General features: G+C 39.2%; 1 long non-coding RNA gene across 15 annotated transcripts in view; it reads right to left on the bottom strand.

Annotated features, from left to right (window-relative positions):
* The window catches only part of LOC113459698 (uncharacterized), a 201,238-nt gene that overhangs the window by 109,380 nt on the left and 66,788 nt on the right, over positions 1 to 25,070 (bottom strand). For 14 of the 15 annotated variants that reach the window (XR_012579180.1, XR_012579181.1, XR_012579188.1 and 11 more), the window contains one exon: positions 11,284 to 11,518. This is a non-coding gene — a long non-coding RNA (uncharacterized LOC113459698). Of the gene's footprint in view, position 1; positions 4,354 to 11,283; positions 11,519 to 25,070 lie in introns of those variants that run through there. The other variant, XR_012579187.1, reaches the window with a different exon arrangement.

Below are 25,070 nucleotides of genomic sequence, written 5' to 3'. Positions count from 1 at the left end.
ATAATGAATGGATAGTTTCAGCTTTGTTTTCTCAAGCTGTATATTCTCCTGCCCTATGAACAACAGGCAATGGAAAGTAATTGGTGACTACCAGATAGACGTTTTTTAAAAATGCATGTAGATTAGAAAAGCCCAAGTACTCCAATTGACATCTTACTCTAAAACCCCACACCTTTTCTTCCCTTGTACTGTAAAGGATTCAGACAAGCAATCCTCTTCTCAGATATATTAATTCTAAAATAAGGAACACATATAGCTATAGAATTTAATAGGGTTATTGGAATGGAAAAGGGCACTTCTAGGAAATACATGTCTTTGTTGTTGCTAGTCTGTAATACAAAACTGCATCTGGAACTACTGTTTTTGTGGCAATGTCTGAAAGGAAGTTTTATTTCTGCAATAATGAAAGACAAAGCCATGTAGTTTGCAAGCTGCTTCATATTTTGCATGCCCTGTGCAGAGGTTGCTTTTAGAAGGCACTTCACCTATACCAAATGCTGCCACAGAGCAACAGCGTAATGGAAATTTTATGTTCTCTGCCCCTTGCTGGACCTTTCTGGCTTCTCAGCACACAGTTCAGGAAGCAAAGATACAAACTAGTAACAAAAGAGAAAATGCTTTTATTTATTTTTCCCTGATCTCTAAGGTGGCGGTGACGCTCAGAACATACTTCCCAAATGAATAATTTCAGACTTTATGGCTCATTCAATTTCAGTTTGCACACTGCATTTTATCCAGCTCGGGCTCTGACAGTACAATGCAAAAGATAGCCATTCAAGATACTGGGTTTCTATTCTCCATATATGTAACATTGGCCAGAATTCAAGCCCAGAGACATAACAGAGGCTTTTGTGCAGATATTTTTGGCTGATATTAGGAACTGCTACAATAAAGAGGGATGGAAGCCATCTGCAGAAAACACACACACACAGACAAAAGCAGTTTTACTGGTCAAGGAATCCAGGATCAATGCCTTGCTTCATCTCTGGATATTATCAGAGCTGTGCAGGAGCCAGAATTTCTGTCTCAGAGACAGACCAGGATTTTGAATCTTTCCATATTAGATCAGAACAGAATACTTATTTTCAGAATCTTCCCTGCAAATGTTTTTAATTAAAATGTTACTTTCTATTTTGACATTTGTCAGTTAGAATTTTTCATTTAAAAGGAAAATTTGCAGTGAAAACCCTCCAAAATGGAGCCAAGGAGTTCCAGTCTGTTCAGCTTGTCATTTCAAAACATTAGAGAAATGATGCCTTACAGAAAGCAAGAAGGTGGCTTTATTACTTTCCATTTTGTTCAAAGTGAAATATCATTATAATCAATATTTCCTGCAAAATGTCCCAGTTATAACAAGCTGATACTATCAAACATAAAGCCACTTCCACCAAATGTTTTTGACCGTATTTGCTAAGAAGTACTTTTCTACACAAGAGGAATTTAGATACCTGAATCCTTTCTGTGCAATTGTTCTTGCTTCTGCCTCCCTCAACCTCATTTCTTATTAAAGCCTCAGGAGGAAGCAAACTAGAAACTCTGTAGTGGAGGGAAAAAAGACCTAAAGGGAGAAGCAACAGCTGACACAAAATAAGGAAATACCTTATTAGGGACACCAGTAATGCTAGCAAGCTGTCCCTTGCATATTCCTCACTCCCAATGAGTTGGGGTGGCAAGTGCTCTCTTGGAAGCACGAACTGAGCTGATCTGGAAAGCATGAGTTGAGCCAATCTGAGCTGGGCTGAGTTTGTCATCTCATTCATGCAGGCCATGTTCAAGGCTCTGGAGCCAGTGTGGCTGAGCCCTGAGCTTGGTTCAAATGAAATATTTAGCAGGAGAGCCAAGAGGATCAGCTCTGCACCAGGCACAGGCTCTGGCATTTGCTCATCCCGGCGCTCGCTGTGCTCTGCCAGCGGTGGAAGCAGAGGCTCTGCGCTGATAACACATCCTGCAGGACATGTCCAGGCTCCCTGACACCTGGCAGGGAGGCCCTTCCCTGGCAAGAGGAGTCAGCAGAGCTTCGAGCTCAACAAGGGCTCTCTCAGCTGCCCCACAGCAATTCTGTATGGGATCAGTCCCTGCTTCTCTCTGCCCAGCATCACCAGTGGCAATGCTGAAAGGGAATGTTGAGAAAATGCTGCTTAAAAGTGAAATGCAGGCTCAAGCCCTCATAGGAAGCATGGGGGGAAATAGGCACTATGAAATGCCCTACAAAAAAGACAACATGCTGAAATGGTCAACCTACACATTTAGAACTGGAAAACTAATATAAGAAACTAATATAGGGAAAAAAATCCAAAACGTTAATTTTAGAAAAAATTATTTATAGAATTATTTACATCCTAATGAAGCAAAAGATTTAGTCCACAGTTCATGCAGGCTTATGCACAGCTTTCCTTCTGCCACTCTGTCACCTGGACACTTCAGTGCCTCTTTCCTGCCCCAGTGTGCACAGGACAAGGTCCAGCACTTCTTTCCTTGCCCATGGTGCAAGCTCTGCCTGCCTCCATGTCCAGCCATGTACACCTGGATGGAAGCTTAGGCCTTGGCTGGACAGCAGTGAGTTTGTAGCTGCTCCCAGGCTTCTTTCCCCTCTCCCCTCCCATCTTTTCCTCCCACTGTATGAGGACTCCACAGCCTGGTTCCTCCATGCAGTGACATTTTTCCCTCAGCTGCAATGAGGGGATGCCAGTTCGGGGTTGCCTCTTGCTGCAGCAGTGCTTGTCTACAGCAGCACAGCAGTGACACTTTGATGCAGACCCTTACCATGTAATTGCTGTTCATGTTTTGCAGCTCTATGAGTTGGTGCTGGTGCACTTTGAGAAATTCAGGGCAGAGTTACAATTTTTTTCAACTGAATATCCCACAGTCAGGATTGCAGGTTTGGCATTGCTCTGCACAAGGGCAGTCTGACCTTAACGCTCAATTCATGCCCCAGGTGTGTCAGCCTCTCCAAGCAGGGTCTCTCTGCTGTTATTCAGAGCATGTTTAGTGCTTCTTGGTAGGACAGGAAGAGTAAGGTGTCAGCAAAATGGAGAATCTGGTGCAATATTGTCTTTGGCTTTCTTTACTTTTAAATTAAATACTTCTGGTTCTTTTAAAACAAAACACGAGGACTGTTTCCTCCCTGTCTTGATTTATTTTGCAGTGTTTCAGCTCAGACTGGGTGGTACATTATTAATACAATTTATTAATAGGAGTTAATAATGGAAACACAGATACTTGAGGGAATAAGATCCCTACAATTAAGAATATGAAGAGCCTACACAAGAAAATGAAACCTTACATTGTCTAAACAGTTTTAATAATAACTAGTTAGTTTCCACTCATTAAGATTAAGTAATCTGCATCAGAGAGATGGTCAAAGAAAATATATTCAGAGATAACTGAAGAAATAAACAGAGCAATGAATGGAGAATGAGGTCACACTTCTTTCTAAATATGCAAATAGATAAACATCAGAACAATAGATTTTCTTCTGTTCTGTTCACAAAGGTGTAGTTTCCTTATCTGAGATCGTTGTGAGGCTAGTAAGAACACAAGACTTAATACAAAATCTCCCAGAGATGACAAACAGTTTGGCCAGGCTGGCTTTATTTTAGTAGAACCCTTTGTATACATACACATACACACAATAAATGCGTTTGTGCACATGTAAAACCAAAGACACTTATTTTTCACTCTACTCCCTCTTCCCTTTATACAGAAATATAATTGCACAGTTAGAAGAGTGGGAATGGGAAAACAGTATTTTTTTTTCCTTTAGCCAAATGGGAGGTATTATGTGTGTATGTATATGTATAAAGATGTCATCTCTGTGACATGCAGAATTACTTCTTCAGTCTTCAAGAAGCTTTCATGTGTCATCTTACCTGTGGTGATGATAAGCAACTCCATATTTCTTTGTAAATCTAACAGTACTTACTGCTGTCAGTAATTAAGCCCTAGACAGGAAGAATATCCATCTCCTGCAGGACTGAACATTCATTTTCCCCCTCTAATATATTTGCCTCTCTCACCAGTCCCACACAAAACAAGACTACAAGTAGGAAAGGAAATTATCCCCTTCCAAACATGACAATCATCTACTGTGGTTTGGCAAGGACACCTGAAATCCTGTTGCTGTGAGAGATCTTTGACAGAAGATTATATTCCCAGGCTTCTCTTTTAGCTGACAATGCTTCAGAACCTGAACCATGAGCTGGCTGGTTGGAGCTTTCACTTTCCTTCACATCTACTCTCCACTCCATGGTCCTCCTATTCAGAACAGAAAATTCCTTGCAAGCTTTGTCCAAGTTCACTGCAGTCCTGAGTCTCCTTCCTCTTGGTTTGAAGGGCAGGGTTTAGATATTCCACCTATATGAAACAAAACTCCAGCAACATCACATAAGAAGGTTGCTGGTGGTGGCAGAAGATTATGGAAATACAGCCAAGGTATTTCCATGATTTGGGTGACTCTGCCAAGGGAGTAGAACCTTCTGCCCCAAGTAAAGAGCACAGAATTGCATGAGCTTGCATGCTCAGCACTTCTCCCAGCTGAAGTCCAAGGTGCCTTGTTTTTGTTAAAACCTGCCAGGCAGAAGCAGAGCCTGCTCTGCCTGATGTGCACTTCAGGACAGCATCATTCACTGCCTCTCAGCATGGGGGGAAAAATAACACTGGGAATGCCCTGGCCATTTGGAAATCCTGTCTTCTATTCATGGCTAGTTAGAGCTTCTCCTCCACGTGTAATTATGCGCAGGGCCCAAGCAGCGAAGACAAGGTGACACGAACTTTGCTATGAGCTGGACAAAGTTTCCAGGACCCATTTAATGCTGAGGTATGGACTACCACATCTCCACTGCATTTCCTCCTGTGTCAGCTAGACCAAAGACTGTGCAAGTGCACCTGCCCATTCTGGGGTCATTCCTTAAGTTACAACATATAAAATTCACAGAATTATCCCAAGTTTCCCATTTGGTTTAATGAGATGAGACAAATTGTCCCTTCATTATTCCCATTCCATACAAAGTTTACTTTAGAAATTTCTCATAGTGCATACCAAATTCATTCAAAGTCTGAAAAAGCATAGCAACCACAAAGCAAACTTGTGGTACCCTTTTAAAACTGTGTTTAAATCTACTCTGCCATCCAGATGCTAAAGGCAGGGTTATTATCCACCCTTCTGCCTCCCTCATTACACCAGCTTTCCTAACAAGAACAGGGAATCAAAGGAAGCTACAATACAAAACAGCATGTCAAGCTTTTCAAAAAAGGGAAAAAAAAAAGTTATCAGGCCTTTCAGATTTTCATTATAGTTTACCACCATTAACTAAACCTCTTTGAGACAGATGTATTTTATCATCCAATTTCTTTAATGAAGAGTTCAAATTCACAGATTGTGCTAGTGTCAGGGACAGAAATGGGAACTTATGACTCTGTGTCTGTTTGACAAAAGCTAATTCATAGGAGTCATCTGTGTGGAAAAATAACTGCAATAATATTCATAAAACATATTGCCCATGAAGAAACTCATGGCAAATGTAGTCTGAATAAGTTTCCACCACTGCTGTTTCCTTAGAAAGATTTGTCATTCCTTGAGAGGTGCATGTGGTAAGTGATGCTGAGAGTTGCAGTGCAAATGCACAGTGACTGGGTACCAACAGTTCTACCAAAATACATTCCCCAGATAAAAGAAAAGTTGTCATCCAGAAACACACTGTCAGTATAGATACAGAAAAAACTGGTTTAATGAGGAAATCAGTGTCAGTAGAAAACAGTGATAAAAAATGAGCAAAACCATAAATACAAATGTGGAAGATGTGTATTACATCATTCTGTGTTACTGAAGTAGCAATATAGTCACAAGGGGAATAAAATGGTCAGAACGACCAAGAGAGAATTGTGTTCAACTTTAAAATGTCAGTAGTGAAAAAGAGGCATAAAAATCTGAGCCTGAAGGGACCTACATAAATGAGTGTCTGATATTTCATACATATGTTTTTTTCCTGTAGATATCTTTATCCTTTGTGCTAATTAAAATCTTCGTTTACATGTACTTTGTCTCCCTCTTTCTCTTTGCTACTTCATTCTATTCTGTTCTTTCTTTTCTCATCATCTTTTATCTTTGCAGATACCTTCTAATTAATTTTCTCCTTAAGTTCATTTTTTTTCTATCCAATGCAGAATTAATTGCCATTTGTTCTTTTTTTTCTTTTCCTATCTTTCCTTTTTTCTTCCTCTTTTTTTTTTCCCAGTGTTTTTCAACACTTCTCTCTCCTTTTAGAGAACTTTTTCTGCTCTCATGTTCCCTTTTTGTGGTTCCCTGTGCTTACTCCCTTTCTATCACACTTCACTCTCTTTCTTACCCTATCTCCTTTATTACCAAAATTCTCACAAGATTCCTTTTCATAGGCTTAGAAAGGCTGATCCCTGCATCCCTGCCTCCTCTCAGACACACTCTCCTTTCTTGGCAGCCTTTTCTTCACTAAACCTGTAAAACTCTCTCCCAGGCATTATTGCTTAGTCCCAGAATCTACTCACAATTGCAAACTCCCTTTCCACCAAATTTAGTCATGCTCAAACTCATGTACTTTTTCCTACTGGCTAGGGATAAAAAAAGGTATTAAATACCTTATCCTCTCCTATTTTAATTCCAGAATTCCATAGCCAGGTTAGGTCTTCAGAACTGAAGATTACCACTCAGATTTTCTTAGCATCTGCTGCCTGGGCTGCCAGCTCCAGATCTGTTAGCCAGAGCCATGGGCCTCTGTCTCCTCCTCAGGGACAGGCACTGACCTGATGCCACAGGAACTCTGCACAGACAGGACTCACCTGTGCTGCTGTTGCATCCAAGCCCTTTGAGGCCCTCATAATCTTTGATGCATATTTCTTGGCCCAAAGACTTCACAAAATAAGTACATCAGAAGAGGCAAAGTAATAAGAAGACTAAACAATGTTCTTGGTTCATGCCAAGAGCCAATAAGATAGCCAGAAGTTGAATTTACCTCTGCTGCTTTGCCCTGCTGTCTTTTCTCAGCCTTCCATCCTATGCCATTCAAACCTTCCCCAGCTCTCACCATGCACCCCTGACCTTTTAACACATATAATGTTTACTGTTTTTCTCAGAAAAACATGTAGCTCCACACTCCTCAAACACAGACAGACTTCTCTGTTTGTTCCTATCCTCTTCCCTACGTCTTATCATTTTCTTCTTCCATATTCCTCCACATTTTTCAGTGCCACCCCAAAATCACTCAGCATTTCTAGACTCCTTTTCTCACCTCCAGGTTTCTTGTACTAACTCTAACACCTAGAAACAGCTCTGCCTAGTGAAGGGAGCTCAGTGTTAGGCCAAAAAGAAAAACATAGCTTGTCCTAATTCTGTGAGCATTGTGACCTCAGTAAAACTGGGCAGCTTGCTGGTAATTGCCTCTAACAAAAAGAGGAGGAGACCAGACTGGAGTCAAAGGAAGAAGTGGAAAAAACTCCTGAAAGTGAGGGAGATTAGGTTTTGAGGTTTTTTCTACTGACTTGGGCAGGGCTGAAAGCAGCAGTATCACCATGTGCAGGAAAAATGTAAGGAAATGCATTGCTGTGTCAATATCAGTCAATGCCAAATGTGCAGGCACCGTGTGCTGAGGTCAGACCAGCACTCCCTGGCAGCAGCAAGCTCTCAGAGGGACCTGCCCTTTTCAGCATGGCTTTCTACACCATTTAAATATTCACTCTTATGTACCACAGCACCAACAAGTCTGGCTTGAACCAGCTGTTCTGTAACCTAGAAGCAGTCTGTTGAATATTCGGTGTGCAATATTTTTGTGGTTTTTCTGGACCCACCTCCACTCACTTACTTTACACAGTTACTAGGAAGTGCTCAGTTGCTGAAAAGGTGCCTGAATACCAAAGACCTGGAAATCCAAGGGAGTGATTAAGAAAATCCATGACAGTTTCTAACGCACCTTTATTACCTCGGTAATGAATTTTGATTGATCTGATGTAAGCAGGTCATTATGAGTGTTTTTAAATCAATTTACAGCTCAGAAGTGCTTGTGGAGTTGGCACAATGACAGAGCACATCGTGGGACCACGTGAGGCAGCTGTGCCTGATGCACCACATGGCCATGCTGATGTCTCACTACATTTTTGGGTGGTGGCTGCTCCCTGCCAGCAGCCTGCAGGAACAGTCACATAAAATCAGAAATACCTATGTCAATTTTAAATGTGAAAATAATCCTATTTCCACTTTTGTAATGCTGCTAGTTTCAAATTTTGGGTGGATGTTCTGATAAGGCAGGCATTTTAACTGGCTGGGTAATACCAGAATTTGCTTTCCTTGCTGCTTTTCTCTCCTTGATGCTTTGATCTGTACAGAACTAGTTTGTTTCTTTTCAAATAGCAACAGCTAAATGATCACTATGGTTTCTGGCTAATAAAGACCTGAGTCAACCAATTGACTTCATATGTTCATATGTTTCACTTGTCTTTTTTGCGTTCTGTCTCTCTCTTTTATCTTTTTCCCATTTGGTTTTTTTGGGGTGTTTTTCTTTGGTTGGTTTTTTTGCGTTTTGGTGGTTTTTTGGTTTAGTTTTTGGGTTTTTTGTTTTTGGGGTTTTCTTTTTGCTTAATTCATGGGTACAAGGTTAATTCCGCTGCTCACTTCCTCTATAGAAAACTTCTTCATCTACATCAATAGATCTGGAAAGATGAGGGGAAACAAAAAGGGAGTCCTGATGCAGTACATAAATCAGGACATTGGCAAACCAGGCAGGATTTGTTTGTTCTTCCTCATTAGCATTCTTTCCCCATTAGTTCAATAGGGAATTTTAGCTGACTCTTCCTTTTGAGAGGAGGCCCTCAAAGCCTTCTCTGATGCCCAGTGTCACATTACTGTTGTAGCTTTTTCACCTCCACTTATCTAAGCTGGTTTTTAAATGTTTCAAAGGGCTCAGCAACCCTCAAAGTCGCACCTTTCACATCTTCACGTTCATTTACACCTAAAAGTCATCCTTAAGGAGAAGAGGAAATATTTGGTAGCTCAGAAAAAACTTATATATGTATGAAAGCAGCCTAAGTGCTAAATGGAACCTGGCCATGGGGGAATTGAATGTGTGGAGGCATGCTGCTGCCTACACTAAAGCAAATGCATACTTGCCTTGTTTCTCTTACTTTTTCTGCTTACAGTTATTTTACTTTATTACTATTCCTTACTTACACTCTGGCAGCATCTAAAATCCAGATCAGGATGGAGGCAACTTCTGTGCAAAACTTTTGCAGTCAAAACACTAAACCTACTAGAAAATAACCGGAGGGAAAACATGATGGTCTCTTAAACTTGTTCTGGAGAAGAGCTTTGAGTTTGGGAAAAAAAATTATCTTTTTCTGACACAGTAAAATTAGAGGGTTTAATTTTTTTTCCAGAAATAAATGCTTTGAGGCTGGGTTTCAAAATAAATTCATATTTCAGAATAAATTACATAACATCATATGCTATAGTAGCGTGACACAAGATAAAATAAAAGGGCCCAAATTCCTGCACAGTGTTTCAGTTTTATAAAAAAGAATAGTGCTATGCCTAACTTAAAAATAAACTTTGTGTAAATGCCCCTTTTCACTGGGGATTTTGAATTTTCAGGTCTTTAATGCAGATTGTAATAGAATTATAAAATTAAGGTTTTCAGATATAGGGATGTAAAGTTTCTGTGATTTAGGAAGTGGAAAATACTTTGAGCGACATTTATGGGTCAGGAAAAGACTATCACAGAGTTACAAAGGAGTCTGATGTGTTAGAGTTACAAACAGACTGATGTGCTATCTCATGTCTTGTTTGTGGGATTAATATTTTTCTCTGATGCATATATTTGATTGGAAGAATTCCCTGCCCTGGAGATTTCCTAATTATTCAGATATAAAGATTCATCTTAAAAGCCAGAGATATTTCTAATGTTCACTCACATCTAACCAGAGCTTCTCACCAGCCACAGGGAGCACAGCCTCTAGAAATGTTTCACTTTTCAGTAGATAAGAGCGGAAACTCACAGTTATTGTATTTTCTTTTCAATATTTTAATTTCCATGCTGTATTTCAGTGACTTTGGGAGTAACAGTCAGGCCAAAACAAACATAAGCCACAGCTCCTTGTCACTGCTCCCTAATAAAAGGAAATGTATCACTTGCTATTGCTTGGACCTTTTGCAGTGAGATGTAATGAAGTGACATGAAGAGAAAGGGACGTGCAGCTACTGAATTTACACTTGAAAGACTTTATCAAAATGCCCAATTGACATCTCTAACTTCTTTCTAAACAACATGTTTGCTGAGGCCAATGTAGGATGTTCTCTTGACTTCAATGGGTTTTGGTGAGGTTCTTCAAAATTATTGCACTGACTGCCCGAGTACCTCCTGTATCTAAATGCTAATAAATACAGAAATCTAATGCTGAATAAATACAGAAAATGGATGATTGCAGTGGCTATGTGAAAACAAAGAGTGTGACACCTGCAAAGATATGAAATTTAAAAGACAGAAGCAAAAAGCAAAAGCCAGGTATGATGTATATTCTTCTTTTTTAAAAATCCTGTATAAGCCTACAAAATGCTGTTGCATTTTAGCTGAATTTAATGAGCAATGTGACCAAAATACTTGTTAATCTGTAACGCTCATTTTGTCTACTCTTAACGGCACCCAGAGTCTAGATCTATTTATCAGTAGACAGAATTATTGATTGGATTTGTTCTGCATTTAACACTAATAAAAGAAAAACCAGCATTTAGAGTTCTTTAGTAAACTATGCAACTATTAATGAGTGAATAAAAGGTAAGAAAAAGGAAAGTGAAAACCTAGCCTAGACACATTAGAAATAAAGACACCTTCCTGTCTAAACAGCTTTTGGCAGATAACACTTCTTGTGCTGCTTCTTGTCTTTGATGTTCCTGCTGCTGCTGTTCTTGACAGTTTGATGACAATTTGTAGTGAATCAAACAGCCCAAAAATAAAAAAAAATTCACTTAATACAATATTTCATTTTACCCAAACCAGGGTTTTTGCATTACAATTTGAGAACTTTATAAAGGATTGCTATTCCTTCTACAAAAAAACAGAAAAATATTTCCAAATGAATATTTCATTGAAATTAACATTTTAAAAGATTTTTTAAAGGGAAAGGCTTATTAAAAAGGTCAGATATAAATGTCTATTTTTTTCAGTATGCTTGTTTTTTGTTATTGAAATTTAAAAAATACCTTCACATATTTTTGATGTCATAAAATGAGCCTCCCCTATTAAAGAAAAAAAATAAAATAGTACATACCTCAGAAAAGTAGTGGAGTGAGTATCAGGTGAGAAAAGTCCTGGTACTGATGGGTGTCTTCATATTCTCACATGTAGCATGGATGTAGAGGCCATCCTTAATTACCTTCATATTCATGGCCCTGTTATTGGGAAGTTTCCTGAAGAAATTTTCAGCTGCCGTTCGTAGGGATTACTTCTTCTCTTCCATCTTCACAGCTGAGGTGCCTGCAGTGGCCAGATAACTGGGGGTGTGTCTGGCAAGCAAGTGGAAACAGGGTCAAGTATGAAAGTCTATCACCATTACTAAGACCTTACAGAAAAGTCTTTAAAATTACACAGAAACCCTACAGGATCACAGGACATCCACATGCCAAATGAGGATTCATACAGAGAAACCCAAGCCTTATTTTAAGGGCACATCTCCATGACCTTTAGGTTCTTCCTGTTCCAAATGACCTGAGGTAGCTGGGATGACTCTGGAGGTCAAGGTCATTGCTGCCATGCACTAATGCAGCTAAACCAAGGTCAAGGCTGAATTTAGGACAAGGCAGAAAAACAGAACAAAGGTACAAAGGTGCTCATTTCTATAAGCTTCCCTATTTCCTTCCTTTGGGATGGATGTGCAGTGAATACCTGTACTGTTGTCTCTACTGTGCACTGAATATTCAAATATGAGATTACCTACAGTGGCTAAAATGGCTGTAAGAAATAGGAAACTTGGTACCATATAAAATCAATTTTCCCTTGGATTGTTTCTGAACCTCGGCAATTGCAAATAGGTTCCAGAAAGAATTTTAAATTATCTCCAAATTTTATATGTAGTGTTTTAATAGGTTTTCAAACAATTTGATTAGATGGTAATTTAAAAATAGTTCTTCTATTCTGCTGTGGCTTGGCAAGATTGGAGGCGAGAATTGGCTGCTAAAAGATGGACTTCCACTCTGGAAAAATTTGAAATAAAATGCCAGGAAACAATATGTATACAAACAGCAGAATAATTGCCAGAATTCTGTCATTCTTTCCCTACTGAGCTTGCAGTTTCTTGAAAGAAAGGAGATTATTTTCCCAGCTTATGCTTGGAGTGTATTTCTCAGTGAAGTCACACTCCAGGGTCTACAACCACAGAGATCAATTAGACATGATGGACACCATAAGCCAAATCTCTCATCCTGCAGTAAAAAAATGCTTGGGAGATAGAGAAGGTGTAAAATATTAAATGGAAAGTGAGAAAAATAAATGGTCAAGGAGTAATTTCTTTTAATAATGCAGAAGTTGCTTTCACAATTCCACATAAAGGAGAAAAATGCTTCGGAGTGGGGGAAGCCTGTTTTCTCCTGAAATCTTCAATGGAAGGCAGTGTGTATTTGTTTACACCAGAGGATGTGCCATAGGCTCTTACCAGCAACACTACAACAAGATTCAGAATTTCTCTTTGAGGAAAAGATTTATCTAAAACATTCTATGTCTATCTCATAAGAAACTTCTATTGTGGATTGTTTCATGTGTATCATGCATAAAACAATAATCTCCCTTCTTATGTTGTGTCCTTGGGAAAAGCAACCCTGATCTCTCCCCTTTTTCCAAACATGCCAGATAAAAACTTGAGAAAATTCAGATCTCCAGTGCCCACTTTTCCCAGCTTAGCAAACTCCTCTCCCTCACAGCTATCCTGCCCTCCATTCCTCTCTAGCCAGAACGGAACTGAGGCTTTCTGGAGGCTATGGCACTCATTTCAAGTCAGCTGAGGAAAGAAATATCTTTCAGACTGGGGAAAGAAGATGTGGCAAAAGCTGAGGTGTCTGGCCCAGCCCAGGAATTTATGCAGAAGCTCTGCATCAAACCAGCCATGTGATGGTAGGGAAGGTATTTAGACAAACACAAGATGGTTCCTTCTGGAAAAAATAACATGTTAAGATTTTATGAAGAACAGTTTCTCTTTCCTAGAATTCTCTTCCTTTCTTTATTTTTTTTTTCTCTTTTCATTTCCCACATGCTGCTGGCAGCTGAACTCCCCTAAGCCTTTTGGAGATGGATAGCTACTCACCTTAACCACTCACGGCTTCAGGGAATTTGCTCAGGGAAATACCTGGGCTCACCTCAGTGTAAACTGAATCAACATCAGATAAATAAGTTTGCTGCATCTTTCTTAGGGTTTACCTTTGGAGGCTGGTATACTGGGAGGAATAAATTAAAATGAAACATTTAATATTCTCTAAAAAGTCGCTTGATCACTGTTTCCACCTTAGTGCCTTATTAAAGGAAGGTTGCTTCTGCTCATCAGCATCAAGAAGCAGTGCACACTTCAACAGTAGTGCTCAGAAATCTCAGGGAAGTGGATAAATTTACAGGGAGAAAATGCCAAGGGAAAGTGGTCAATTCATAACACTGGCATTCAGTGTTAGTTGGTTTAATTAACTGAGTGTTCAATTACCAAAACGCTTTGTCTTCTATGCTAATGCTGTTTCAAATAATAGGTAAAAAACCCCAACAAAACAAATAGTCCATCTGAGGCTAGGAAACAAACAGAGAATAAAAATTTTGGATAGGAGATGGGAAAAAATCAGATCTTTGTTAAGGAAATACTTCACCAAATAACAGTCAGTTTCCCATAAGATTATTCACAGGAAGAATGGAGTGGCAGTTCAAATGTACACATTGTTTTTCATCACTGGTTTAGATAAACATTGTGCTGTCATTAAACCACAATGGACTTTATCTGAGGGCTGTCTCTATGTTAAATTCTAGCAAATCTCTGTATTTGTCTGCCCAGTGTTAAAAGGAGATTCCTGACTTTCAACTCTAATATCAGGCAGTCCTCCTTAGCATTTTAAAACAATACCCATTTTTATTTTTCTTCATAATATTTAAGCAGGTTGAATAATTTAACAAAGAGCATAATCCTCTAAATTCACTGAAATTAGATTTTTGCAAAGACAAACCCTGAAGAGGTTTCAAAACTGTGTCACAAACCACATGGGCATTAAAACCAGGCTATGGCCATCAAGTACAGCAGTGATGTGGCTGCCAAGGCACCTCACCTGCGGTTCACTGAATCACAGACAAGCCCCAGCAGGAGCCTCAGTGAAACCTGACCCCAAAGTGGTGGGACCTGTGTAAGATTTGGCCTGAGGAGTGAAGCTGCAGAGATGCTAAAGCACTCTGCCAGCCCCAGAGATCAGCACTCACTCTGTAGAAACTCCCAGGGCCATTCGCTGAGCTATGCTGAGGCTTTTGGTGCTGGTACAAGCCAGGTTTAACCACCAACATCACCGTCACCAACCTGAATTGTGGTCAGGAGCTCCACCAAAATGCTGCACTGAATGAGTTCCTCTGAGTTCATATTCTGGCAGTTAATAAAATTATTAAAGGTACTGCCTGGACATACATAATTTCCCAATCATGACACAAGCACAAAAGAAAAACAAACAACCAAAAACCACCACCAAAAAAAAAAAACCCAACAACCAAAAAACCAACAAAAAATACCCCCACCAAAACTAACCCTCTTCCCCCAGCCTACTTAACCAGACTGTATAATGACATGCATTCCAGCATAGTTCTGCAAATCTGTTACGCAAGAACCATGTTCCCAAAAACAGCCTCAGGCTATAGCGGTGCTGAAAATATGCTGTTGACTTTTTTATTAAAAAAAAATAAAATAAAACTCAGGGAAAAAAACTTATTTTTGTAAAAAAAAAAAAAGGTCCAGGTTTTCATTTATACAGGAATGACTTTGTTGTGTGGTATGTCCTTCAATAAAATTATAGCTTAGGTCCACAAGTGTGTGCATGTTTTGAGGTCTTTTATTGAATCTTATCCTTTCTTTATTTTAAAGGTATTCAATATTGTTAACAACTAGGAATGTAAATTATAGACATACACACTCATGTACATTGCCTACCTAATTTTACAACTCCTGTTAAATGTTTTAATTACACACAATGGGTTATAAATAATAAGATAGAAATGCATCTAAATATTTTTGCAGCAACACCAGAAGCTATAAAACTCAGCATATGAAAGGTCTTCACTGAAAAATAGGTTTCAAAATTTACAAATTAAAAGTCTTTGCACATTCAAACCCTTAGGTAACATTGTATTTTTTCTCAACTTTTAATCCACTTTGCACCACATTAACAGAATTTTAAAAGGTCCATGGTTTAAAGTCCTAGCTGTTATGCTACTCTGCTCACATATTAAAAAATACGGTAGAAAGCTATTTCTTTTACCTAATTATGAAGAGAATTAAATTATTGTACTTCCTCGTAATAACTCAGAACTTCCCCAAATGCACATATTTTCATTACTTGCTTGCACATTATTTATTTCTATTCTTGTGACCTTATTTTTAATAAATACATTCTAAACTTCTTCAAGAGTATGGAAAGAATATTTAATACAAAGCAAAGTAATTATACTCTGAAGGTTCTGAAATATAACTGAAGTGTATCCCTGGGGCTATTTCCTGATAATTAGGTATGGCATAAATAATCATGATTAATTATGTTTCTGGATAGTCATCTGCCTCCAATGAAATATTGTTATCCTTGATAATGCTCAATATAAAAAAAAACCCCACAACTAAGTGTGTTTAAATAGAATATTTTCCTGAAACTCATGTGCAACTCAGTACACAAGCTATAAATGTCTTTGATGTTGCTCTGATACATTGTGCCAGTGGAATACCAATTCTTCATTTCTGAGTGCATTAAATAATATAGTCTGGCACCAAATCAAAATCCAGGAGACCACAATTACACTAAATAATTTGATGAGTTTTTGTTAAATGGGTTTGGAACATGATCTTGATTTTTCTTTTGTGCAGTTTATTAAGGATGTGACAAATTGTTTACCCATTTGTTACATCCCTCTGATTACAGATGTACCAAGAAACAGTACAGGAATGTATATGGATCAGAGCTTGGGCAACTTTTTTCATGATAGTTTTGTAAGTACCAACCGTGGGTTTGGATCAAAACTGAATTTTTGTTCTTTGAAAGAAAGCCAAGGCCTTTCCTGATTATGCCCAGCACTTTCATGTAGTATTATTAATACTTTCTTGAGGCTCATCTTAAAATGCACAAGGCAGTGCCCTGCCAACAGAGTTTGGAAGTAAAAATGAAAGCTGAAGAACATGATTAGCAGCACTTAGCATATGAAAAGCCAAGGGGTGGAGGTGGCTCAGAGCTTGACCTTAAGGACCAGATTCCAGGTGAGCACTGACTCTATCCAGTGCAGCCTGGTGAGACTCATCTCTGCCCAGCACCACACCTGGGGCAGAGCGCCAGCAAAACCAGCCCTCAAAGCCATCAGGCATCCTTGCCTGCCCTTGGAAGGGCAGTGTGGGAGTTAGACAGTGACATGCTGCTTGGGACACATCCAGAGATCCCTCCTTTGGAGAAGACAGGTCTCCACCAGAAAGACTGAGTGACTTTGCTGGGAAGAACGGGTGATTGCCTGAGCTGGGCTTCCTCTGGGTTATCCAGGTGGGTTGTGCTTACAAAAACTCAGAAAGGTCTTCAACAAGCCCAGGAACAGAAGTAGGGGTCAATTCCACGCTGATGGCCAGTCCTCCTTTCCTTCTTTGTGTTTGCTCTTCCAGCTGTGACTGAGTTTCCTCCCGTTTTGGCAGGGAGCTCAGGGCAGAGCCGCATTCTGGATGAAACCAGCACAGTTGCCATGAGCAAACACGAAGATGATGCTAATGCAGCAGGGTGATCCCTGGAGATCCAGAGCTCCAGCAGGCTGCCTGCTGGATAAACAGATTCCCAGAATCAATGTACAGGAGGTGGGGGAGGGATGAGGAATGCTCACTTTTAAAGCAGCAATCGTAACAAGCCACAAGGTGGAAGCAGAAAAGCCAGAGGGGACGGCATCTGTCATGGTGAGAAACAAAATGAGTGAACAGAATGCTCTGTTGCAAGAAAGCAGCAGGAAATAGGGGAGCATATTCTTTAAATACTTCCATCTAAGACAGCCTAAAGAGGGGAGACAAGGACTAAAAGTAGGTAAAATAATAAAATGGTCGTAAAAGTCCCACCTGCCAAGAGTGTCAGTAAAACGATAGGAGAAAAGGCAAAGGACATTTTCTTGGCAGCAAGAAGCACAGATGGTCAAATATAAAAACTATGGTTCTATATGGGATTTTCATCTTTGTTACATTTTCCATGAATGCACAGGAAAAATGTGTACCTGGATTATGCTAGATGTGAGCAAACTATAGATTTGTATTCATGAATATTCTTGCCATAAAGCCATGCTAAAGCTTTTTTTAAATCCTGTTCAGTTAGGTCTGAAAGAAGTATCATACAGCAGCAATGTCTTTGGTGAGATGTCTTCATGCAAGTGGAAATGGAAGCATAAAGGATTCTGAAAGGGATTTATTTATTTTAAACATATTTGCACTTGCCACATTTTCATGTCAGGAGTTGGGTAAGACAATATCTAAGTTTGAAGCAAATCACAGAGTTTGCTCTGTCATTTGCTAGGAGGCATTCCTGTATTTAATTTACAAATTTGTGCCATTGTTACTGACATAATCCCAGCTTGTGCAAATATTCAATGAATATGGCACAAAGTTTCTGCCAGCATTTGGCTACCAAATTTCAGCTGAACTCTGTCCACATTCTCAATGACCTGACATTCTCTTAATCCTGCTTGAAAAATAATTTACATGGCAGATGTAACCAAGACCTACAACTGTACCTGACTTCTCAACTCTGCTTCTTTTTTAAGGAGCATCTTTCAAGGAGACAATATTCCAAGGATAATGAAATACCAGCAGAATAAAGACTGGCAAAGGGACCATCTGCATCCTCTAAAAGTGAGGAAGAATTGGGAAATCTCTGCTCTTTTTGGGAAGTGCAGAAGGGAGTAAACCCCAGCCCCTGGGTCAGCTGGTGAGCCCAGACTTGCATCCTTACTGACTCCTTAAAAGCATCCTGGCCAAAAACCCATTGCATATGAAAATACTGATGCTGAATAAAACATCTGCTCAGTTCTCCTCAGATTCCTTCTCAGGAGGAAGGAGATGTTTTGAGGCTGCAAAAGCAACAATGTAAAGCACATTTCAGGACTGAGCATGGAGTGAATTAAAGTGACACTATAAATACAGGAATATGAACTCAAACAAAGCAAAAATTGAAATATAAAAACTTATCTCCATTTCAACTATATATATATATATATATATTGTTTCCACCATTGGCTGAATATGTTTTAAGCATTGTACATTAATTAAAAAGGTATGCACCTATGATCTGAAGCTGTCCCTTGAAGGCAGCTTAAGCTTTTTTTCAGTGCAGAAGTCTCCTAGATACTTTTTTACCTTTGTTGTCACTGTGCCCATTGGCTTGGTCAGCACATACCTCCTTCCTTCTTTGCAATGTTGTTTTGCAACACACTCCTATTTCAGCATGGGGCTGCTTCTCATTCTGCCTTAGAACACAGGCATGTGGTAATTGGCTCCAGGAAGAAGCCAAAACATATGTTTTCCCATGGCACTAATTAATTACTCATATGCACACTCAAAACTTAATTGCTATTATACACTCTGGCCTGTTTGACTTCTGGGAAAAAAGGTGACTTTGCACCTATTTTGATTGGAAACATGCAAATGTGAAATGTGGCTGTGTTTTTTTACAAATGAAAGAAGCAAAATTTCACTAGTCACACTATTCATTCCTAGCACACCTCTTACTTAAAAAAAAAAACCCTCTGCATGGCACTCAGTACATCTTCTAATGTAACCAAGCCTGAAAGCATAAAGTATGTGTGCTCTACTTAAAACTGCTGATATGACAAAGAAAAACCTCTTCCTCAGGACTACTACTCCTCTCCTGTAGCATAACAAGCACTAGTCAACCACAAGTGCTCCTAAGAATGGCTACTTTTAGTGCTTCTTACCAATAAAAGGCAGAGGTTTTGCCCATTAAGGGTTTTATTTTCCATCTTACAACAGTGACAACCATTTGGAGCTTTGCCCATACTTCTCTGTGCTGATTTTTTAGGTATTTATAACATTTCTATTGTACTTACCACCATATTACCAAAGTCCCTTACACTCATTAATCTCCCATATAAGTTGTTCCTTTGTTCATTTCTTAAATGACTTAGAACAAGACCACAGCCTCTTAAGCAAATCTAGCAGGAAAAAAGAAATTGAAGGTAAATTAGATATTCTTATTTTCTCATTACTTTTCCACTTTAAGTGTTCCTGAAATAGCCAGAATTATTAAAACAAATAAATAAACAAAAAAACCACGATGCTAAATTTTACTCTAAAAATGTGTAGGTGACTGTGAATTAGGAGCTGCTGGAGACAGTCCAGTGAAGTGCCATAAAGAGGATTAAGGCTCTGGAGCACCGTTGCTGTGAGGAAAGGTTGAGAGAACTGGGACTGTCTAGCCCTGAGAAAAGAAGGTTCAGGAGAATCTCATCAATGTCTACAAATACCTAAGGGAGGGTGCAAAAAGGACAGAGCCAGGATCTTCTCTGTGGTGCCCAGAGACAGGGCAAGAGGAGATGGGCACAAATGGAGACACATGGGGCTCTCTCTGAACATCAGGGAATATTTTTTTCCTGTGAGGGTGACTGAGCACTGACACCCAGAGGTGTGGCACAGTCTCCCTCCTTGGATGGAAAGCGCAGTCCTGGGCAGCAGCCTCTGGATGACTCTGCTTGAGCAGGGAGGTTGAAACCAGGAGAGCTCCAGGGGCCCTGCCAACCACAGCCACTGTGTGATGCCATGAACCCCACAGCAGCCAGGTCTGAGTGTGTCTCCAAAGACAGAATGCAGATAAATTTCACACCAAGACAGAACATTTGCATGTCATTCTGGTCACTGTGTAAGCTTAGTCTGAGTGCAAAGTTAACTTTATTAATAAACCAGCATCAAACCAAAACTTTGAAATGCGCTAGATTTGTGAATAAAAGCTTGGATAAATGGACAGAATAACTCATGAATTCAAAATAAAGAAAGATCTCAAAAGACACACACATGAGGATCTGGTGGCACAGGTAAGATGGTTTACCAGCCAAGAGTTGTGGTGATTGCCTTCCTCAGCTGTCCATTTTGTTCTCTCTCAGGTTCCAAACCTCCATGTCCACACAAACCCCAGGTGCTCTCCAGGCAGTTGATGGGTGATCCCAGTTTCTAAACCATCACAGTGAACAGGACTCCCACTTTTCTATCAAGTTGTTAATTGCACAGCTCGGAAATTGGTAGGGGAGCAAATGAATGCCCTTGTAATGAGGGAAGAATGGCCAGCTGAGGTGACTTTCTTCATACCAGCAGTACTAACCTATACCTGGGGGCCTCCAGAAGACTGAATTGCTTTACAGAGTAGCATGGATTTTTTGCAACAAAACCTGGTATGTCAAAGACCATATACTGCCCAATTCAGGGCTTACAAACATGCATTTAATTTCACGTTTGCTCAGAGTTTGCTACAGCACAGAAGTGAGTAGTGACTGTGAATCAAGGTAAGATTTTATGCTATTCCATACCATTGCACAACTGCATAAAATGAAAATTGACAGTTTCCATGTTTTCTAAACCTCTAACTGCAAGCATAACTCAATGCCTGAGTAGCTTGAGCCAGACCTAATTCCTGACGATCTCATATCTTGTCTTTTACACCTGTGCAATGAGATGAGCAAATGGGTCACTGAAGGGTGCTATTTCACTCTCACTCCTTACAGAGATGTAAATGGGTTCAACAAAGTGAAGGGCAGTGAAGATGGCAATGCAAAGTCAGGGAAAATATGACAGGAATATAAACCCCTATATTCATACAGAAGGAAAACTATTGAAGAGAAGCAAATCAATAGGCAAGTGTACAGAAATTGCATTGGGAATAAAAGGAAAAGAAGAGGACTGCAATTTGAAAGCAGCTAAGCCAAAAGCTCCTTATGAGTCAGAGGGCCAAATGAAAGCCAGCAGTGGAACAACCCAGTCCCTCCTTCACAACATGTCACAGCTGCTGTTACTGGGGTCCACCTGAAACTAATGTAGCCCCTAGTATTTTTCCAAAGAAAGTTGATTACAACAGTACTGAAGCTAAGGAAAAAGAAATTGGAAACATGTTTTGTGAAATATCATTGGAACTGTTAATATCTAAAGAAGATATTTTTCAGAGAAATATTTGTAGGTAACCTGAATGTCCAAATTGATGGGAGAAAGTTAACAATAGGCTTAAGTGATACTGACTTAGTATAAAAATCCATCATCATCACATTGGCCACTCTGCCCCCTTAGTGAGCCAAGTCATAAAATCAAAGTTAAATTTTAGAAGGTGATGTGTCCTAAGAAAGTGATCTGATGAGAATTGGAAAGGCTCTGGTTTCACTGCACTGAAAAACTTCACTCTCTGGAATTTAATTTTATGTTTCTGGCATCAGTAAGCCAGTGCATGAGATAATCAGGTTGGTGACTGATGAAAGCCTGGCAACATCAGTGCTGGCATGTCAGTTTACTGATGTCAGTTTGCAGCATGAGGATTTGAACTGGCAGATTTTTTATTAATTTTTAAATTTAATTATACATCAAATTTGAAGACCTCTCTGTACATGGTTCAAATTTTCAGCAGATCTTGATGTCAATGAATTGACAGCACCCAAGCAGCTGGACCTGGACCTCTGTGTAAACTTTTCTTGTTCTTGTAATAAAAGAACCATTATAAGGACTTTGGGAGAGATCTGCTGTTATACAAAAAAGAAATTCAGTAGCTAGATTCAGCTGAAATGGGAGTAACTTTCTAAGTATTTTGGAAAACCTCCCTCCCAAAAAAACCCAGACTAATCCCATATGACTACCAATTTTTGTGAAATTTGACAGGTTTCTTTCTGATTCAACCACTTATTGCAGATTCAGAGCTTAAACACCTTTCATGCTCCAAGATGACAGCAGGACACCTATTGGCTTCAAGGGGGCCAAAATTTCATGAATGACAAATGCACCGCTCTTGACTTGATGGAAAGAACTTGCCTGATGCCAACAAATCTCTCAGCTGGACTATGCTTGGGGTCTGACTGTCCCATGGGCACAGTCTGTGCAAACTGCTCTGTGAGAAAGCCACCAAAATGAAATGCCTTCTGGGAGACAACCACCACCCACCCAAATTTCAGAGTGTTGTTAAAATGGCGTGTCCTCAAAGTGCTCATATTGCAACACTTTCCAAGGGGCCAAGGATCTGCTCAGTTTGTGAATCTCCTTGAGATGCTCATTATCCCAATGCAATCTAATAATGTTTTGATGGCACTTCAGAAGTGACATGAACAATAAAATATACTCACATTCACAGAGCAAAAGATTGTGGCTGCTTCTGACAGTGATGATTCAGGGCAGAATGAAAAGAGCCAGTCACCTTCTTCAGTCCATTTGCCTTGGGAGTTAATTAAGAGTCCTCAGCAGAACGAATACATAAGGAGAAATTGATACTGAGTTTAGGATTAGGGAGATATAAGTCTTTCTTACACCCTTGCTGCATTTCCTTATTCAGGTGTCCCTATCAGCAGTCAAGAGCTTGGAGGCTGCAGGTGATGGATGCTTGATACAGGATTCCTTGCTCTGCTGCAGGAGTGATCACAGAGGCCAAAGCTCTGCTGTCTTTTACACTTATACCTCACTTTACAGAAATATAGCTCCAAATACTGCTGGGGTAACAAACAACCAAAAAAATGTCTGCCTGAAGTCCTGGTTTGGGCGTTTTGCAGTGTTTATTGCTTTAGTCCCTCAAACTTTCAAGTTTCATTAAAATAATACTGTCTGATGTTCAGGCAGAAGTCTGTCTTTATTGTTCCCCTGTTGAATCAGTCTCAAAATAATTATGTGCAGAGATGCAAAGTGAAATTACTGTAGCAAAGGTGCAAATTCAATCCAGAATGAAAAGGGGCATCAATTTCAAAGTCTATAACTAAGTACATTTCGATATCAAATGCTCAGCAGGAGGTCAAGAACTTCAATATTTTGAACACATTGTGCTTTCTCATTTTATAACTACAGTCCCATGGTACAATACAAAAATACTGTTTTTACAAAAGCCTTCAGATTATAGTATTTGAAATGTTGCATTAATATTCAGTTAAGATTTAATAGCCAGAACAAATGTATTAACTCATGAACCGTGAGGTCACAGGTTCTCCTAGAAAACACTCACATAAACTACAACTCTTTCATAGATATTTGTAGCAAAAAATAAAATAATTTCATATTGATATTTCAAGAACGGATAAATTGGCAAAATAAATATTCCCAAATTATCTGCTAACCTCTGATGATTGTGCCAATTATCTTTTGCAGAAGTAATTAAAATAATTTGCAATGATGGAGAAAGAATATGAAATTAATTTCTATTGCATGGTCATTGAACAGTGGTAAAGTGGTTGCCCTAGAAAAGGGTATTCTAAACATAGCAAAAATGAGAATTTTTTATCGTATGGAGCAATTTAGAATTTCTGGTATTTTGAAATGATCGATTAATGTTGCATTTAGCATTTTTACACTTGCTTAGACTTGACAAGCAATTTGTGGTAAGCTGGCATATCATTTGCTTTTGGCAGATGTCAATTGCTTTCATCATTATTTCAAAACAGAAATGATAATAATTAAAAGGAAAAAAAATAGGAAAATTACCTCATTTCCAGTCCAAATACAAATATATTCTTATTAACTTTATGACTATTGGCTGCTCTTGTCCTATGTTTATATTATTTAATCAGAAAGTTTGTCTTGTTGTATTGGTAACTTCTGGAGGTAAAAAGTAGAACATATACAATATTTTATTTTATGTTTCTGAATAAAGGATGATCTATTTTAATGTACATTTCCCTGATTTCCTAAACATCTGATGGAAAATAAACATTCCCACTGATCTGGTAAGCCAGGCCACTACAGTCACAGTGCCAAGTTGAACCAACTCAGTAAAGAATTCAGTAATAACTGTGGGGATTTGTCATATCACCGTGGGCAGACAAATTTGACTCTTCCCATGAATGGGGATAGGAGCCAAGGTATGAACCACTCTGAATTAGAAGTCATTTAATTAAAGTTAGCACAGTGCTGAACTCAAATTAGCAAGGTTTACTAAGAGGCAGCGTATATTAACTAGGGCTCAGCGTGGTGATAGAGTGCTCTGCTGCCAGCCAAGCTTGCACAGGCAGTAATCTCCTAAAGCACAATGCCATCCAGAGGAGCAAGCCAGCCAAAGAACAGGCAAGGCTGAAAGAGTTAAAAAGAAGTTCTACTATCTGTTTGCTGACATATCACCCTTATGAAAAAAAAAAAAAAAAAAAAAAAAATAAAACCAAAGAAACCCCCCCAGAAATACAGGCAGTGGTTACATACAGTATTTAATAGTCCATTATGGCTCCAGGTACAGCTCTTCCAAGTTCATACTTTCAAAGCAGAGCAAAGAGAATGGGTTATGGAAAACTGAAAAAAGCCATCCTTTCTTTGCCCAGATGAAGTACGAAAAAATTGTGGTCTTATGCTGCTTTGAGATGCATGTCTGGGTATTGCCATTAAAATACCATGTATGGCTGAAATACTTAGCATGTAGACAGTTTTAATTATCTGTTAAGTGCTGTGTAAACATCACAAACAGCCATGATATTCCCAATTTACAAAGCTGCAAATCAAAGCAACAAAAGTTATTGCCACTCTAATGCAACAGGGAACTATTTAGCTCTTCGTTGCTCTTCTTGATCATTCTCTTGGTTTTATTTCCTTTCATCTTCTTTGCAATTTTGTTAGGGAACAACTGTATTTAGATGACACCTCTAAGGTCCTTTACATTTAATTCAAAT

This window comes from Zonotrichia albicollis, chromosome 2 (assembly GCF_047830755.1).
Source record: "Zonotrichia albicollis isolate bZonAlb1 chromosome 2, bZonAlb1.hap1, whole genome shotgun sequence".
Classification (NCBI taxonomy): Eukaryota; Metazoa; Chordata; class Aves; order Passeriformes; family Passerellidae; genus Zonotrichia; species Zonotrichia albicollis.
This window is presented reverse-complemented; position numbering and strand designations above follow the sequence as displayed.